Genomic DNA, 20,331 nt, shown 5'->3' with positions numbered 1-20,331 from the left:
CACCCTTTCTTTCTCAGAATGCCCATTATCCAAGCGTGGTTAAGTGCATGAGAAGGAACGCAGGTCAGCCTTACCACACTCACGTGAAGCTTTCATGGCTGCAGACTGCAAAACCCACGAGAACGCACTGCACTGATTACAATTTGAACTAAGCAGGGAGCTTAATTGTATCTGCTTTCATAAGCAACCACGAAATCTCCTTTCTTAATTTTGATTATATTTTTCCTTGGCATAATACTGGGATAGATACCCGTTTTCGTTGGATTCTGACTCTCCGTTGTCTTTATATAGTTCACTCCTTTTCTCACCTATTAAACCATGAGACTAATTGCATGCCCACGGAAATAATGGGTAGGTTTATACATGATGCTCTTGGATCAAAGGGCGGGGGGAGGGAGGGGGGCTAGATCCCGAGGGGATTAATGCTTTGAGTGGCTTTGGTCTCTGGCTTTCTCTTTAAGTAGCTTTTAGTGGGTTAACGGAATAGAAACTTTCTTGAACTAGTCATGCAAAGGCACTAGAGATGGCTCTTGGCAGCAGCAGAGAAATGCCAGAAAATGGAGTGCTTAAGTAATCATCATTTCTACTGTTGCAAACCGAAGGAAAGTCCAACTTCCAAATAGTATTGAGGAAGAAAGACTAGCTCTGAAATGAAAAAAACGGTTTTGAGCCTTCTTGAATATCACTAGCCTCTGAGTTTTACTTTCTTCTCCAGATTTATAAATTTTAGTATCCAATCCCTGCCTGAAAACACGGAGTCTCTTTAGAAGAAAACATGGTGAGCTAGATGAAAAAAAGCCATAGCCATTTTTTTTAATTTCAAGTAAATCATGGGAATTTAAAAAAGTTGATTAATAGAAATAGAGGTTTCTGCAATTGTTGATGGACATTTGTGTGTGTGTGTATGGGGGTCTTGATGCTTGAACTCGGGCCTGGGTGCTATCCATGAGGGGTTTCTCTCTACTTCAGCCACACTTCCACTTCTGGCTTTATGGGGTGAGTTGGAGATCAGAGTCTTTCCTCAGATCTCAGCTTCCCAGGGTAGGTAGGATTACAGGTGTGAGCCAGTGGAGCCCCTGATCTTGTGTGTGTGTGTGGGGGGGGGGGTGTGGGTGTGGGTGTGTATGCCTGTGCCTGCACTGGTATTAGGCGTTGAACTGAGAGCCTGGGCACTGTTCCTTAGCTTTTCCACTCAAGGCCAGTGCTCTAACACCCCCGCCTCACCTCCACTTCCCGCCTTTTTATTGGTAGTGAATTAGACATAAGATTCTCATGGACTTTTCTGCCTGCCCTGGCTTTGAACAATGATCCTCAGATCTCAGCCATCCGAGTAGCGAGGATTACAGGTGTGAGTCCCTGGCGCCCAGCTCCAATAAAGGCTTTTAAATTCAGAGTTCAAGATGGCTTTGCTGTTTAGAGGCTAAGTACATTGAGCTGAGTCAAAGTTCCTAGGTTCCAACCTCAGCTTTGCTTTCCACGTCTTCAAGGTTATTAAATGTGATGAAATGTTAGTTTCTGAATCTCCCAGTAATGTGGACAAGTACTGGGGCCACGAGCTGTTTGCAAGGGTCCTTTACCCTGCTTGTGTCATGGCGTTGAATGGAAACAAATGTCTGTGTTCTTTATACCAGTACTATATAATAACAATATAACAATGATACTACATCTTGGCCCTTTCTGTAGTATGTACATAGTTGCCTACAATTCTACTTTCATTATAATCACTTAGATCATGGGAAATATTATTTGGAGAACCTTTTGGTTCATGTTTACAAGTTGCTATGAGTTCTCTGGCAACTTAAGATACATAAAATTGAGATTCTCTTATTTGATACTTAACTTCAGTTTGTCAGCAGAATGTAATATTTTCCCCTTGCCTCTGGTGATGATTTGACCAGCAATTCAAGAGCAGAGGAAGAGGAAGTAGTTTTTAAAAAGTGGACCATCTTTAAGGAGATGAATATCATTTGCATTTTTAACTCTAGGGTTGAATTAATGTAATATGATTCTGATATCTTTGCAATTAATGTGGTATAAGTGGAAAAATACAGTTCTTGGGGAAATACCAAGTACTTCCTTATTTATTTATTCAGTCAGTATTTCTGAGATCCTTCTATGGCCTTGGTGCTACATTCACGATCTAGGATATAGCCATGTAAACAGCACAGACATACCAGTCGGCCACGGCAGAGGTAACAGATATATCCCAGTACTGCTAAGAGTTAGAAGGCTAGAAGCAGGTGCTTGGTAGAACAAGGATGCTCTAATGCAAAGCTGGGCGGTAAAAGAAGGCCTTTGGTGTTCAGAGTGAGAAGCCAACAATGCGAATAGTGAAAAACGGAACACTGGAGGAGGGGGAAGAGCTTGGATGTCTGCACATCCATCCATCCATCCATCCATCAACACGCAGAAGACAAGCGTTCCGGGCAGCTCTCAGAGAGTTAAGACACTTAAGAGAGCAGCACATGTAATCGACCCCTTGGACTGGCAGCACACGTCTAAAACCCAAAGCAGCAGACAACTCTGCCACCATTCACTATAGATACAGAAAATGTGAGTGGAAACCTTGCACAATCAACTATTTGCAAAGCTTCTGCACCACCCATGAAGCTGCTTATTTCTCACTCCTAGAAAGCACGGCTTTACAAAAAGGAGACGCTCTCATAGATGATCTCATAGCTGCACCTCCTTGGTACAGAGTGAAGCCAAGAAGTAAAATCATAAATGTGCGGCCACGGGTACAGAGGAGACTAGTAGTCTCAAAACTTAGGAGAGTTGACACTGCAACACAAAATAAACTTGGGAGCAAGTCAAGTGAAAATCATAAATACCTGGTTAGGTGCTTTGCAAATAAATGTTTTCTAATATGGAATTTAATGGAAGAATTATGGCCTAGAAATTTAAAGTGATTCTCCTCATTAACTTTCCACATTTTCTACAGTCTATGGTGTTTGGGGAATCGTTTTCAATTGCTATATCAACTAGGGGCAAAGGATGCAAAAATTTGGTATAGATTTGAGGAAACAGGATGGAAAAACCATCGTATATGTCCTGACATATTAATTCACTGAAATATTCGAATTTAATTATAGCCTTATTTTCAGTTTTTGTAAAGTCCAGTCGCCCTTAAAAAAATCACCCATTCCACTTGACAGCTCTGTTGTAAAAGAAGTGAAAAACCGTCCCTATCATATCTACTCTCTAACCATCCATCCAAGACCACTTCCCAAGATGGATGGCGCTGCCGATGCCAAAGGGAAAAAGCAGGTGTGTAATCGGCTGCAGGTGTGTGGACAGGGTAATCGATGGATGTGGCGGGTAAGTGATATTAGAAAACTCATTGATACATGTCAGAAGGAAATTACCGGTGCGTTCTATAAGTGAATGTTCCCAAAGAAGGGTCTGGAAGTATTCAAACTCACCACAAGACACTGTTTTACCCTTGTACTTAGTGGCTGGTGGAGTCTGTTCTCGGCCTCCTTCTCTCTCATCTCTTCTTTCTCTCTTCCCATCCCCCCAACTTTCAAAACAATCAGAAAAAAAAAAAAAGGCATTTTTGTTTTTTTTTAATTTTTGCTTTTGTGCCAGTCCTAGGGTTTGAACACAGGGACTGAGTGCTGTCCCTCAGCTGTTTGACTCAAGACTGGCACTCAACCAACGTAAGCCACAGTTCCACTTCTGAGTTGGTGGTGGTGGAGTGGAGATTAAAGTCTCTCACACTTTCCTGCCTGGCTAACTTCAAATGGCAGTCTCCGGATCTCGGCCTTCTGAGTAGCTACACTACAGGCCTGAGCCACAGCACTGGCCAGACGATTAAGAAGTTACAGTCAGTGGATTAAGCATCCACTGTCCAGTTGCTCAAACTTCCTAAAAATTGCCTCACTTCAAACAGACTATGAAGCAGATGTTAAGTATGCTGTTCATTTTTTTTTTTTTGGCAGTACTGGGTTTGAATTCAGGGCCCAGTTAAGCAGGTGCTCACTTGACTATGCTTCCAGCTCCCAGATGTTGATGGTTTTTATTGTGAGCTGAAGTCAAAAAAAACTATCATATCTTCAATACTTGGCTGAAGGAAAATCCCTGGGAAAGCTCTGTGTGCATGCATGCCTTTAGCAAACGCACTAATACTGTCAGGCTTCAGAGTGACCAGACTGCACACTAACTGTTTTCCTAATCCTCTGGCTTCTCCTGCTGTGAAATGGTCACAGGAAAGTTCGTTCTGGAATAGTTTCCCTCTGGCTTTAGCACTTGGCACATGAGTCCTGAGTCCTCGGCTCTTCCTCCAGTTAGCTGTAAAGCTTTGCTCATCTCAGTATCCGGAACACCTGCTCTCTAAAGGCCTGCCGGCTCGGGGAAAATGAACATAAATTACTTTTACGCAATCACTTGCCAACTCAAGACTCAAAAATCCCATGGAAACAGTGTGTTTTCTTCCTCTGTAATCAAAGGAGCAATTCTCAAAATCAGAAATTTTCATTTTATTAAATTTCCTCTTGAGACAAATCAGCGAAAGGGAGAGTTTGTAAATAAGAGAGAGAGCTTCTGATCCCGACAGGAGACTCCAGGAGACCCAAGGTACTGTGCCTTACAAGCCAGGGAGAAGATGGGACCATGCTGTATAGAACCGGGCCTACGTGGATCCACGCTCACTTGCAGCCATTCCTGGCGTAGCTTTGTCCTTCCTTTCCGTCAGATCTCATTGGTGGCCCCCTGACCTGTCTGCTTCATGCAGGGAGCCCATTCCGTTGATGGGAGCCTGGGGGCCACCATGGAAATGCACGTACCTTTTCTTATTCTTAGACTGGTTAGCTCCTAAGATGATGAAGGTCTAGGGCAGGTGGAGTTTGCATCTTTGTTGTGCTGAGAAGACAGAATGGTACAGAACTAAAAGAGAAAAGTAGCACTAAGAAAAGGGGGGAAAAAGACAGAAAATCTTGAAAACATTTAAGCACCTGGATTTCTTACATACATGATCACAACATTTCCACCCCTATCTTTTTTTCGAGATGGGTTTCTGCCTATTGTGCTCACAGTGATTCACGACTAATACATGATCTCTGGGCACAAAGAAAACTGTAGAACAAAAGAGGAAGGAAGGAAGGAATAAAGGCTTTCCAGGATGGAAGTTACACATAATATTATTTCTTTTTCTTTCTATCAATGTGTTAGCAGTTAGTCACCCAGGTCACACACACACACACACACACACACACACACACACACACACACACACGCCCCTCCTGAAGAGAAAACGTTGACTTACATTTGTCTTTTAGAATTGAACACAAACTAAGTAACAGCGAGAAAATTAACTATTGATGATACAAAGAATCTCTAAATGAAACTGAGAAGTTTTGAACATAGCTCTCTTTGCTTTTGTATCTTGTTTCTTTACTTTTTCCTATTTCATCATTTTCTTCTCTCTGTGTGTGTGTGTGCGTGTGTGTGTGTGTATGTGTGTGTGCATGCAAGTGCTGGTCCTGGAGCTTGAACTCAGAGCCTGGGCACGGTCTCTGAGCTTTTGTGTTCAAGGGTAGCACTCTCCCACTTGAGCCACAGCCCCACTTTCTGATTTTCCTTCAGTGGTTCATGGGAGGTTGGAGTCTCATGATGAGACTGATGAGTCTCACACCTGTGATCCTACCTATGCAGAAGGCTGAGATCTGAGAATCCTGGAAAGTCCATCAGACTCTTATCTCCAATAAACTATTTTTTTTAAGCCAGAAGTGGAGCCGTAGCTAGCCTTGGGGACTGTTCCCGGGACTTGAGTTCAGCCCCCGGACCGTGTGGGACCTCCGCAAGAGCCACCTCGCTTCACGTGGGAGCTGACCAGTATTCAGTGTATTAGTAGGCACGTAACTTTTCTCTATGTTTTTACTTTTCTTTTGTTTTTGTTATCAGACCCAATGATATTTTGATACCTTTTCCCACCTGCCACCCCCTCCCACGCCGTGCTGGGGATTGAAGTCGGAGTATTTCATATGCTATGCAAGTATTCCCGTTAGCTATGTCTCCAGCCCTCTTGACCTGTTCATATAGCCCCCCCGCCCCCACCCCCCACTTGTAAATGATTACTTGTCTTCCTGTCGCAGCAGTTTCCTAATCACAAACTAGGAACTACTCGTCAGGACCGGGGCCCACGGAGATCTGCATCTTGTCCAAGGCCCGTGGTGAACTGAGTTTGGGGACACCTGGCTTGAGGGGACCTGAGAACCATCATCTCTGTCTGGCTGGACCCAGGATTGGCGTCTCGCCGTCACACACACACTGTCCCTCGTGTTTAGGACGGCCTGGCCTTGTGGGGCGTCGGCCGCCAAGTCTCCTCTCCCCCTGCATCTCTGCCCTTTGCGTTGTCAGCTGCTGTCAATGAACCGGGGAGACAGTTAGCAAGCCCGTTCTTCACCGTCAGGCAGAGGTCGGTGGTTCATTTGTCTACATCAGGAGGCTTACAAGCATCTCTGGTTCTGAATTCTGTCCAGGCGTGTGAGGCCTGGCAGAGCTGACAATACAATGGCTGCTCCTTAATCAGCCCTGTGGACAGGAATCGTTTATTTCACCTTCTTGGAATCTCTTGCCGAGTGAGCTTTCAGAATTCTAGACCGGTTCAGTTCTTCCTTATCTACTTGCTTTGGTATTATTATTCAACCTAGTGATTATACGAACCCTTCTTTGGGAGATAGTGATGAAATATGACACTTAAAGTTATTGAAGTCTGAAACAATTACCCTTAATGTTCTCCTCTACCTTCCTCAGGCAAAACAAAACAAAACACCCTGGGAAACAGTCTCCTCCTGGGGTAATCTGTCACGGGTCTTACTTGTTTGTGCCCTGGCTTTGTTATGGCTGACAGCATGGCTAAGCTGCTTTGACCTGCAGCACCCTGTTGGTCCACAGGTACAGATGTGCCGGTAACTTTCCTTTTTGTCTTCTTGTTTTCTTTAATCCTATTGAAAGTAAGAAAATAACGAGACCATCTTATATCAGCATCTCCAATTGTGGTAGATTACCTGGCCAAGACACATTAACCAATGAAAACAGCAAGTCTCATCTGTGTTGACAAGGACAGCAAACTCATGACAGAGTCCTTCCTGCTCACGTAGAATTCAGGACAGAGTCGGAAGCCCGCGCCAGCCCGACTTCTGTGTTTCTGCGTTTCTGAGTTACAAACGTCTTCTACCAAAGCAGGAGTCTTCCATAAATCAAGGCAAGGGGTGATATGCAACTTTGTGGGGAGACAAACTTTATGTCCCTAATTTCCTTTGCCTCCAAAACCCCCACATCCTCGTGGGCTACCTAGGAACTTCTTTATTAGCTTTGTTCCTAGCTCTCAGGCTTTTCTGATTCCACCCAACACTTGGCAACAAACTAGACCTGATGCTTGTCCTACTCCCCCCGGATCCTGGTAGGATGTGGTATGAAGCAGATGAAGGCGGCATGATCCAGCAGCACCTTCCTCGCGAGACCGCACAGCTCAGAGCCGCCTCTTGACTCTAGGCAGGATTTTCTTTACGCAAAGGAAATGAATGCTATGCTGACGTTTCTGAGCACTAGGGGCAGAGGTGTGCTGAGAAAGCCCTCAAAGCACTGTAGAGGTAGCTCCGCACCTCACCCATGTAGGCCCCGCTCCCTGCCATTTTGACACCTGCATTCCCACAGCAGGGAAGAGAGCGGCTGGGAAAGATCTTGTCCGCGGTTGCTTTTATTCACCTTTCTGTCTCACTGTGTCACTGTGGAGTCTGCAGTCGAGCACGCGAGTGATGAGGTGTGCTCTGGACTTGTTTCTCTGGGACTTCATTTGCAGGTCCACCATACGGTGTTCTACGAAGCTCAGAAGACACACATTCCGGGTCACCTCAGGACCCAAAAGCTGGGCCCTAGGGCTCGTGCCTGTAAATCCTACCTACTCAGGAGGTGGATATCTGCCGCTGGAAGTTCAAAGCCAGTCTGGATAGGAAATTTTGTGAAACTCTAACCAGCAAAAATTCATAAGTGGAAGTAGGGCTCCAGCAGTAGAATGTCAGCTGCCAGCAAAAAATGCTAAGGGACAGCACTCAGACCCTGAGTTCAAGTCCTGGTATAGACACAGACAGACACAGACACAGACACACACACACACACACACACACACACACACACACACACACCTCCAAGCATTGCTTCAACGGAATTAATAACCACTTTTCTCGCTTGTCTCTTCAGCTCAGTTTCATGGCTTCGGATGCCTTCAGATGCCCTATCTAACAATTACAGTTTCTTTCAGCAATATGTATTTCTAGCAGCTAATGAAACTCTATCATGTGAACTAATTTCTAACTAAGATAATAGGGAAAAAATGTAATAAGGAAGAAAAGGTTAACCTAAGGCCCTAGTTGGCAGGTCATCTGCTACAACTGTACATATTGTAAATATAAATAAAAGTTCATTTCACAGATTGCAATAAATTAAAAATATCCTTAAATAAATACCTAGGAAGGTATGTTTTTTTCTACATTCTGTTGAAAATTCTGTGGCCAAGCCCTCTCATTTCATTTATGTCCTTTCATTTATTTATTTATTTATGTTTTTTAGTTTGGAATAGGTGACTCGCACCCCAGACTAAGACTCGGTTTTCCTGGCTCTCTATTCATTGTGATGTGCATCTGTCTAATCACAGTGCATTCTAATTTTTCCAGAGGTTGAGATCTTTGTTCAATTTATTCAGCTTCAGTTAACACATAAATAGAATTTATAGGTACATTAGTGTATTTTATATTCAGTGAAGTGGGTATTTGAAAGATTGAAGAATAAGTGATGACTGATTTTGAGTGCAATCCTTCCATAAATCAGGTACCAAAAGAAAATTTATTTACTTTCCACCACTTAATTAAATATGTAGTCACCAACTGCACTGAAGAGAGACAAATTATACACGATGGGAAATTTTCTCATCTCAAGGAAAATAGCAAAAATGAGGCTGCAGTTGTAACCCCTCATCAGGGGTTCTTACTCTTGGCCACAGGGCATTAGGGACAAGCTAATTGGCAACGTAAGAAGGGCTTCCGTCAGTAAGGAGATTCTCGGGTCAATAGCGTACACAACTGGCTGACAATGGATAGATAAGGGAAACCGGTTTCTCTACAGCTGTCTTCCCCCGGCTCTCGGCCCAGGAAAGGCTGAACCCGGAATGGGAATGGGAAGTCCTCGCTACTCAGGAGGCTGAGACGTGAGCACTGTCGCGAGAAGCCGGCTGGGACAGAAAACTCCCTGAGATGGAGAGTTAGCTCTAACTAGCAAAAAGCTGCAAGTAGAAGTGTGGCTCTAGTGATAGCGTGTCAGTCTTGAGTGAGCAAGCCAGTGAAGCGCATGAAGCACCAGTTTCAAGGCCGACTACTGGCGTGCGCACTCAAAAACCCATATGCATGCATGGATACACGTACAAACACACACTCAGAATTTATAAATTATTCGCCATTGAAATAATACAGCCAGGTGCTGCTGGCCCAGGCCTGTCACCCTAGCCCCTCAGGAGGCTGAGATCTGAGGATCACGGTTCAAAGCCAGACCGAGCAGTCATGTCCAGGAGACTCCTACCTCCAGGAAATCACCAAGAAAGCCAGAAGTGGCGCTGTGGCTCAAGTAGTAGAGTGCTATCCTTGAGCAAAAGAAGCCTACAAGTTCAAATCCCAGGACGGCCAAAATAATTAATCATTAAAAAATACTATTTTTTTTTTAGCAATGGTTTAGGAAAAAAGGAACATTCCCTTGAAGTTACTTTTTTCTTTCTCTTTTTTTTTAAGAGAACACCCTAAGAATCTGGAACTGTTTGGCTGTGTGAGTTGAACACCATCCTTTCCCCCAATCAGGTCTAAAACATGCTCCCCGGTCCGTGATGTAATTACCCCTTTTTAGCCTCAGTGCCTCTGGTACATTTCTATTATGCATATCAGCCTTTCTCCTTTTTTTTTTTTGTTAAATATGCAAGATAAAATCCTATTTGTGTGTCTGTTTTGTTTGTGTTTGGGTGCTGAGGCTTGGATTCGGGTCCTCGAATCAGCCCCATCCTGCTTAAGCCAAATTCCCAGCCGTTGGCTTTGAGTTAAGAGTCTTGCTAACTGTTGCCTGAGCTGACCTGTACTCCAAGCCTCCTGCCTTCCAAGCCCTGCTGGTAGCTGGGTTGCAGGTGTGAACGACCCCACTGGGTGAGTGAGAGGCACACCCGGAGGGGCGCAATGGCAGCGCCTTGGGCGGGTGCAGGAGGAGAGGAGAGTGTGCTTGGAGTTAGCCCCAGGGATTCCGGGAAGGAGACGAGTGGGGGAGGGGATGCACCCAGGAAGCTGGAAGATGGTGGGGGGACACTGGGACCAGGATATGGATCAAGTTTGTGTGACCAAGTGGCTCCGGAAGGCTGGCAATTTGAAGCTAGCTCCAGGCCCCGCATTTCAACTAAGTTTCTGCAGATACGTATTCTTCTGCCTTTCCTATCCAGATGGGCAGATGTGATTTTCTGGCCTGGCCACTGGAAGAGCTTGCCTAGAATAAAGGGGATTGAACGGTCCTGGACGGAGAGTGGCCAGCGGAAAGTCTAGTCTCCCATTAGTCCTTGCTCCCATTCATTCATTTCAACATGAGAAGCTCGAGCTAGTCCTGCGCCCAAAAAATTGAACAGGGCTGATTTAGGTATGTTTAAAAGGAGTTTTAGTTAAATGTCTGCGTTCTTTTAAAACATTGTTAAGGCATGGGTTCCGTGGCGCATGCCTGTAATCCTAGCTACTCAGGAATCTGTGTCCTAAGGATGGCGGTTTGAAGCCAGCCTAGGCAGGAAAGTCCAGCGAAGACAAACCAACCAGCACAGAGCCGAAGGCGGAGGGAGGGAGCCAGCTTCAAGGAGAAGCTCAGGGAGAGCCAGAGTCCCTGAGTTCAAGCCCTGTTACACACACGGGAAATCGACTCACACACACACACACACACATATTGACAAATTGGGTGGAAAAATAGGCTTTAGACATTGGGGTTTTATATAGGAAATTAGTTTTTCTTCCTAGCAAAATGTTTAGGAGCGCTTTTCGTCTTTGTTTCTCACACGTGAAACCGCCTAGGCACTGGGAAGCCAGAGCAACCAGGAAGAAACGTCCCGAAGCAAGACTGGTATCAAAATGGAGATGAAAACTTTGGACCCCCTTCGCCCCCTCCGGAGCCCCTCCCGACTTTATATTTTAACTAAAAAGATGAGAATTAAAGTACTGAGCTAGTATGTATCTGATTTGAGATATTTTACATGTCAAAGAGCCAAGTTCCAGAACGGCCTGTTTGGTGTTCGGAATCACGTGACACCTACAAAGCAGGCACTCAGGGGCAAATGAGAAGCAGCTGGGCCCTGCCTCCTCCCAGCCCGACTGGGAGCCCAGCGGAGCTCGGTGACTGCTGCAAAAGCCGGTCTTTTCCTTTAAGTCTCCTCTCTCTCTCTCTCTCTCTCTCTCTCTCTCTCTCTCTCTCTCTCTCTCTCTCTCTCTCTCGGCTGGTTTGGGGGGCTTGAACCCAGGGCCTGGGCACTGTGCATTCGCGTTTCACCGTGCAGTCCTAGGACCGTCCTGCCCTCGGCCCTCCATACACAAAGGGTCCTGAGACCAGAGGCCAAGAGGGATGACGGCAGTGAGCATCCTTGGCCTTCTGTGCCTTGGCGACTGAGTGCCGGGCTCTGTAGAAATCACCATGAAACACGGTTCCCAGAGACACGACCCACAAACCTGCCCCAGTCGTGGATAAGAAACTTGGCAGTTGAGAAGCAAATGCCTTTGAAGCGGGCAATGCACCTGGTGAAGGGATTTTCTTTACCATGAGCCAAGAAATCTGGAAAATTCTATCAGGAGTGTGTCTCCCTAAATGCCGGCCTATAATCGAGAGGCCAAGAGTGTTTTCGGCATAAGAAAAACTCGCCGTTCCAAGGAGATGGCAAGACGTTTTCGTGACTGTCACCCGGGTCCTGTTGCGGCGGTCTCGGCTGCTCGGCAGCCTTCTCGGGTGTCCATGGCAGTTGTGGGGTCCGGTGCTCAAGTTCACACGTGGAGGGTGTTCCTCGCGGCACATCCATCGCACCCCTGCGGTGTCGCGTGACAGCAGTGTCCCCCTCGGGGCCGGGTACCCCTGAGCCAGGCGGAATCGTGCACGTGGTGTAGACAGAGTCTGAATCTCCGTGAGTGACGGTGAGCAGACGCTCAAGAACCACCGGGGGACTCGCTGTCTGCGTGGACCAAGGACGAGCCCAGGAGGATGGATGGTCAGGAGTAGGGGTGTGGGCACCCTCTCTCTATCCCCCCCCCCCCCGCACTGCCTACGGCTGCGGGACGATGAGCCGGTTTCACGCGCATCTCCAGGAGGAAGGGCCACGAGGCAGCTGGAGGCTGAGGGGTCAGCACGGTCAGCTCGGGCGCTCGGTGGCGTCTCCGGGGGGCTGCGGCCTCGTCTCCCGGCACCGGGAAGTCCAGACGCAGCCAGGCACGGGTGGGACAGGAGGGCACCCCCAATCGACGCTGCTCCCTGCGTTTGGCCGCGTGGACCCATCCAGAAGCCTGGCCATGGAGAGACTGGGAACTCATGTCTCCTGGACGCCACCCGGTCCGGACGCCACCCCAGTTCACGTCTCCTGGACGCCACCTGGTCCTGACGCCACCCCAGTTCACGCCTCCTGGACGCCACCCGGTCCGGACGCCACCCCAGTTCACGTCTCCTGGACGCCACCCGGTCCGACGCCACCCCAGTTTATGTCTCCTGGACGCCACCCGGTCCTGACGCCACCCCAGTTCACGTCTCCTGGGTGCCACCCGGTCCGGACGCCACCCCAGTTCACGTCTCCTGGATGCCACTTGGTCCTGACCCCACCCCAGCGACGTCGGCCCGGCCGCGAGGCTACCTGACCAAAACCCGTTTGCCAAGCCAAATATTTCTGCAAGTACAGGATAAACACGCTTGCCAAAAGCGACACCCCCACAATTACAATCTGTCAGCACTTAGGAAAGTGCAATGGAGATACTGTCAGAACCATCAGTTTCCTCCAATTCTTTAGTCTCCTATGTTGCCTTGCAATTGCTTTGGACTACATTTTAATTCTTAGTTGGACAGCAACACAAGCATAAACTTCGGGGGGCGGGGAATAAACCCTTAAAGACCAGCATAACAAGTTATCAAGCTGATCTCATAGCAATTACCAGGCCCCGGGGTGTAGAGCGGCTTGTCCAGTGTGAGCAGTTCACAATTTGCAATCGATGCTTTAAAATATCATACTTGACAGTCATCAAATAGCTATGTGCACTTTAAAAGACTTGGAACGACAGCGATTCCAAGAAATACAATCTTCCCATGTTTCCACATTAAGCCTTATCCAAGGAGGGAAATTCTGATCTTGTGGTGTAATGTTTCTAAGAGGCCAGTTTATTCAGGTGAGCGCACTGGACCTCACCATGACGGGGGTTCTGAGTGCTATCTGGCATGGGACGCCTCACATCAGCGTATAAACTATTGCTTTCTTTGGGGACTGTACCTCTTGGAATTGATTTCTTGAGAAAACGTGCACCCCTCCTTTTCAGAAGATTCTTGAGTGGCGTTTAGATAATTTGTTTATGAGGTTAATGGAAAGCCACGCACCGCGGCGGGGGCGGGGGGGGGGGGAAGCTCCGTGGAGCCGGCGGTGATTGAATTTCCGTGTGAAGTGATGGGTTCTCGGGCTCTCGGGTGACGCGGCCCCTGAGAAGTTCAGTTCAGTCCCGCAGGCTTGTGATTAGAAGACTTTGTTATCATCTAATGAATAGGGGTGCGTGCGTGTGCGCGTGCGCACGTGCGTGTGCGTGTGTGTGTGAGCAAATGGCCTGCCTCTTTTCTGCACAGATGGCTGGAATGCGGCCCGCACGGCTAGATGAAGGGCACTTTATTAAGCTGACATCTTTTACACGTGCCGAGGCCACGGGTCTGTCCCGAGGATACGCTCGGGCGTTAGAGAGCGGATGCGCAGCTCCTCGCGTCCTGACGCTCACGCCGCTCACATCAGGTCGCTGTCGATCAAATCGGGGATGGTCAGGATCAAGGACAACCGTTTTAATGCCTAGAGATGTTCAAAATCAAATAGGAGGTGTGCAGATGTAATTCACATTTCTGTTCTATTTGGGGCGTAACAATGCTTACCACCACATCGCACTTTACAAGTATAACTCAGAAATACGGCGCAGTTACTTTGTGTGTGTGTGTGCGCGCGCACGCGCGCGTGAACATGTCCACGTGTGCTTGTGCACGCCAGCTCTTTTGCTCAAAGCTCTCTACCACCTGTCCTGCAGCTCGACTTCTGCCTTTTTTTCCCCCCGGTAGTTAGTTGGAGATGAGAGTCTCACAGAGTTTCCGGTGCAGGCTTCCAATCAAGATCCTCAGATCTCAGCCTCCTGAGTAGCTAGGATGGCAGATGAAGAAGCAGCAGCACCTAGTGGTGTCATTATATTTTACCAAAATAAAATCATTCTCTAGTTAACTGATTGTAAATGAAAGTAGTAAGATGTGTAGATTAAGTATATTTTTTGCTCTTAAAGTTCTTAATGTTTATTTTTCTTAAAAGGAATATGTACCAATAAGACAAAGGGCTGATGTTTTCTCTTATATTTGGATTTTAGACCCAAAATATGACCTGCTATGTGAACGAACACACAGCAAGTGCTTATGTATGTGATTTAGTTGACTAAATTATAATATATAAAGAAGTGAAACTCCATGGAATAAACCTTTGATCCACCGAGCCATTTGACAAACTGAATATCCGGAAGCGGAAACCAGTTTGAATGGGGGAGAGAATCTAGAAGCAGGGGTGAAGAGAAACGAAGGGAATAGGGACAATAGAGTCAGAATGCTCAGGGTGTGTATGTGATACAGGAAAGGGGAAGGAAGTCTGGAGGGAGGGGACAGGCAAGATGGGAGCGAATGGTGGAAGGGTGGACTGATCAAAAGGCAAAACCATCTCAACAGCCTTCCCCAAATGACCTCAACGGCTGGTATTGTTCCAGTTCACACCTGTACACAAAGGACTTTGATCCTACTCACCGTCCTTCACCCTCTCCGTTTTCCACTTCCTACAGACACCTACACCCATGCCAGACAGTTCTTAGCAGTTTATGTGCTCATTGCTCGAAGGGATTTTATCACTGTATTTCACACATGAATAGACAGTATTTTAAACAAGTTGACTCCCTCATTCTAATATTGAACTAAGAAATAGAAGAAAGGTTGAAACGGATTATTTTAAATTAAACTTTAATTTCAGAAAGTTAGACATTCTTACGGAGATTTAAGAAATACTACCGCGATTCCATAGACGCTTGTATTAGTCTGCTCTTTGCTGTGGTAGAGCAACTTAAGGTGGAAATAGCTTCCTTTCGGTTCATAGGTTCGAGGTTTCCGGTCGTAATGGCAGAGTGGATGGTAGAGCGGTGTGCAGTAGCATCAGAACCTGGTACCTGGTGGTCAGGAAGGAGAAGCCCGTAGGCTGGAACTGTGCGAGCGTTCAGAAATATTCAAGATCCGACCTACAGGAGCATGTAATTACGTTTATGCATTCCTGGGTTCAACTTGCTGTGCTTTGTGATTTTTCATAGCAGTGAAAAAATGTCATAGTTCCTAAAAAATTCAAAGTGCTTAGCAATGTTAGTTTTTTCAATTTAAGTTCATAGAGATGTCAGACAATTTTTTTTGGTGTGTGTGTTGGTCTTGGGGCTTGAACTCAGGGCCTGGGCACGGTGCCTGAGCTTTTGTGCTCAAGGCTAGCACAAACCACAGTTCCACTTTCAGTTTTTTTGGTGGTTCATTGGCGAGAAGAGTCTCACTTACTTTCTTGCCTGGGCTGGCTTTGAACTGCTTTCCTCGTATCTCAGCCTCCTGAGTAGCCAGGATAACAGGCATGAGCTGCCAGTCAGTGTTCAACATAATCATTTTTTCCTGTATTGTCTGATTTTAATATTAAGTTAGTATTACCTTCATAAAGTGAGATAAGTATTCTTTCCTCTTATTTTCTGGAAGAGACGGTATAAAATTGGTTGAAATTCTTTAAATGTTTTGTAGAATTCACTAGTGAAACAATGTGTATTTTGGGATTTCTTTTTCAGGAGCTTAAAGTTCTGTCTGTGAACTGTTTTGCTCCTTCTTGGAAGTTTGGGCGGTATGGATTTTTAAGTCCATTTCTTCTGAATTGCCAAATTTATGAGCATAAAGTTGCTATCTCCTTGTTATTTTTTTTATGTCTACGGGCTTTGTAGTGATATCTTCTGCTTTATTTTTGATATTGGAAAATTGTGCTTTCCCCCTTTTTCTTGTCAGTCAGGTAAGAAATTTACTAATTTTATTAATATTTTCCCAAAGAACTAGCTTTCCATTCCATTGATTTTTCTTCTCTTGTTTGCAATTTCATTGATTGATGTTCATATCTTTATATTTCTTACCTTGGCTCAATGGTGTTAGAAGTTTATATGTATGTATGTATATATTCATTTTTTAAGTATATGGTTTGTGAATGGACATTTCTGATGCCCAATTCAAAATCTAATTTCACTTGTTTTAAATAATAAACAATACTTGAATGGATAAGGATATTTAGTTCTAGTATCTAACTGTACATAATAACAAGAAAAGTGTAGGTAGAAAGTGAGAATTAGCTAATTAATACATAGTAAATTAAATTCCCACTTGAGTTTCCACATGAAGCAATTCTGAGCATATAAACTATTTTCAAACAAAAAGAGTCATATTTGAGAAAATTTTGCAACACACCTCTAAATCACTGTGCTCAGATATGTTGAGAGGTAAGAACATTTAATAAGGACTCTTTCTTCCAAAAAGGAATACGGAAACTGCAGAGCAGAAAATAGACTGCAAAGAAACAAATTACCCACAGGAAAGAAGGGATCTTTTAGCTGCAATATAGTTGGAAAATTTAGGTGGAGGTTGTACGCAGGAGAGGGAAAAAGGCAGAAATGTCTGAGCCAGAGAAAATGGGTCCCTAAAGAGAAAGAAGCTGCCAAAAAAGCGCAGAGACGTCAACTGAGCTACAATGGAAATAAATGCAAAGAGAAAAGAACAGAACGTAGATAAGTTTTTACAGAAGCAAAGAGCAAGATTAGAAGTAAAAGTACCAATTAATTAATTTTAGGATTTATTAACTCAGCATATGGTCCCTGTCCCCTAACACTTGCATTCTGGACAATCGATTGTTTCTCTGGTCTATCACACTTAAAGCTAATGTGCATGCATTAATTCATGTTTTCTTTGTTGAAGAGAAGTGACTTTTAAAAAAATTACAACTTGTGAATTTATATTAATCTCTGATCTTTAGCCAAAGTATCTGTTGTAACAGACTCATTAAAGAGTTGATTTTTTTTTTTAAAGGATGAGCAATGGATACTGAGCTAGGTGTTCACTGCTAACATCTATTGGGTTATAACAGCAACCAGTAGGTAATTTCGTTCCATGTTTAAAGTTAGCTCTGGGGATTAGTTTCTGAAGGTGCCCTGTCTGTTTCTTTTTTTTTTTTTTTCCTTTTTACCAGTCCTGGGGCTTGAACTCTGGGCCTGGGCACTATCCCTGAGCTTCTTTTTGCTCAAGGCTAGCAACACCTGAAGCACAGCACCACTTCCGGCCTTTTCTGTGTATGTGGTGCTGAGGAATACAACCCAGGGCTTCCTGCATGCTAGGCAAGCACTCTGCCACTAAGCCACATTCCCAGCCCCTATTTTAATTTCGATTTCTTCCTTTGACTCCCTAAATGTAAGCCTTTCTGATGTTTTGTCTTCGGGCTACTTTTCTTCTAGTCTTGAAATCCATGGCATCTTAGCCTACGTCTGACCATCTACCAAGCCCCCCAGAATCTGTCAGGACCCCATGTGCCCTTTCAAAGCGTGCTTAGATCAACCTTCTCTGAGGAGACACCTCTCCTCAAGATGTTATCCACACTGCGAACACCTGTCACGTGACACTGTAACTTCATATTCCAAGTCTCTGATACAGAGTATGCACTAGGTAACAAATAAATGTGTGCATGGGGGGGGGTGGCTCTTTACAACTTTTCATTAAGACAGCTGCCGCATGTCATAAAATTACTCAATGTTCTCATATGCTCTTCCTTTTCTAAGTAACTAAAAGACAGTTGAAAAGATTTTTTTTATAACTCGTATATTTCCATGATGTAGAACCAGTACTAACTAGTACACCTTGGATTTATGAAACCCTAAGCAAGAAATAATGCTTTTTAAAAATCATTATTAAGAGAATGAGAAAAGCTGGTTACAGGCCAGGAGAAAATATTTACAGAAGACATATCTCTAAAGTATGAGGGTGTTTGCAGAAGAAAATTCCAGTGGTGTCACCCCTCTGAACAACTAACTTCCAGTTTAACAAAATGAATGCCAAGAAGCGTAACTATGTGCTGCTGAGGGTAGAGGGGAAGGGTGGGTGAATATGGGCATAACGGTCAATGTGCGTATGTGAAGAGTCAACCCGTGTCACTGGAGACTACGGGCAGCGGGAGAGATGGGGACATTAATCAAGACTCGTGGTACTCATAAACTGACATGTTGAGCTGAAACCCCTGTGTACTCTACTTAACATAAGTTTAAATTAAATAGACTCCTTGAATTAAAGCCCTACTAACAACATGTTGACTAAGAAAGGAAAAAAGAAAAAGGCATATCTGATAAAGCACTACTAAGTAAAATGCACAAAAATCTCCTAAAACTCAAGAAGAAAGAAGTCAATATTATGACTTAGAAATGGGCAAAAGATCAGTATAGAACTTCACAAAGAAAATGTATAGAAACCAGAGAAATAACCGAACAAAGATGGCACATCCTGGGTCATTAGCAAAATGCCGTGGAAACGGCTCTGAATTCCCGATGCACGGATCACAGCAAGTGCTGGCGAGAACACAGAGTAACGAGAACAGCCAAACATTACGAGTGGCCGTGAAACGGCCCCAAATAGTGGAGGGCAGTTTTGTGCCTTTTATCCTTAGCAAAAATAAATATATTCTCAGCATTTACCCACATGAGTTAAAACTGAGGTCCATACAAGCTTATAGCTGTGTGTTACAGCTCTAGTCAAGAAGACCAAAACTCAAGAACCAACCAAGGTACCTGTTAGTACCCAAGTGGGTAAGCTGTGGAATATTATTTAACATAAAAGAAATTACCTACCAAGTGATGGAAAAGAAAGAGAGAAAACTTAGAAACAAATTACAGCATGAAAGAAGTGCTTTGGAGAACACGCATCGTCTGATCGTGACTGTGAATTCTGGAAACGGTGAGCGTGTGGCCACGATACGAAAGAGGAGCCATTTCCAAGTCGAGCGAAAGCAGCTAGGGTTGAAGACGAGAACCCAAGGACTTCATGGCGACGAGAGTGAAGCCGTTTAGTTTGATGTGGCCGTGGCCCAGGGTCAAAGCCCGGGGTGTAGGAAGGAGTACTTCTGGTAAGCTGAGCTGGGGTGATGAGGAAGTTCCACAACGGGGTCATCGATATCCCTGGCAAATGCAGCCCTTTGGGGGAGGGCGTGGGTGGAGGGGGAATGGGATTGGGGGTGAAGATCAGAGAGTGTGCAGGAGACCTTTCTGTCTTCTGCCACATTTTCTGTGAACCGGGAAACTACTCTTTAGGTAAAGTAAAACTACTCGTTTTTAAAAACAGTCCTTTCTAAAACAGGATATCTAGAGGGCCGTGGGCGGCTCCCACCAGTAACCTTGGCCGCTCAGGAGGTTGAAATCCGAGGATCACAGTTCAAAGCCAACTTGGGCAAGAGATTCCTCACTGAGAGGAGCCGTGACTCAGTGGTATAGAGCCAGCCCAGAATCAACGAGCCAAGTGAGAGCGTGAGACTCCTGAGTTCAAGGCCTAGTATTGGCGTGCACACACACACACACACACACACGTGCGCACACACACAGGACTGTCATACATTTTTGAGGGTAAATAAAACAAAATGATAACAGCTTTGTTCCTGGAAATTGTTGGACACAAAGAAGCTAAAGTAAATTTCTTCACCTAAACAATCACCACCTTATGTTTTTATGTGTGTAGGTGGTTAGTTAGTTATGATTGCATGTATGTATTTATTTATGTCCACTCTAGTTTGGACTCAGTGGTGCTTCCACACCTGAGCCACGCCTCCAGTCCAGCATTCTCCTGATGCATTAGAAATGGGGTCTCACGGAGGCTTGACTTCAAACCACACTGCTTCATATCTAACCTCCTGAATGGCCGGGATTACAGGCGTACGCCGTTCTTCTGGTCAGCGTGCACACGTGAGCCGGTCGCAGCTTAGGGAAAACCACAAATGGCCGT

General features: G+C 45.3%; 1 long non-coding RNA gene across 1 annotated transcript; it reads right to left on the bottom strand.

Annotated features, from left to right (window-relative positions):
- Positions 1-424: 424 nt before the first annotated feature.
- LOC125351634 lies at positions 425-19,918 on the bottom strand. The gene is made up of 3 exons (XR_007210984.1): positions 19,845-19,918; positions 2,791-2,798; positions 425-435 (listed from the first exon to the last, which is right to left on the bottom strand). It is a non-coding gene; the product is annotated as an uncharacterized LOC125351634 (long non-coding RNA).
- Between the last annotated feature and the right edge of the window lie 413 nt (positions 19,919-20,331).

Source organism: Perognathus longimembris, chromosome 5 (genome assembly GCF_023159225.1).
Source record: "Perognathus longimembris pacificus isolate PPM17 chromosome 5, ASM2315922v1, whole genome shotgun sequence".
NCBI lineage: Eukaryota > Metazoa > Chordata > Mammalia > Rodentia > Heteromyidae > Perognathus > Perognathus longimembris.
This window is presented reverse-complemented; position numbering and strand designations above follow the sequence as displayed.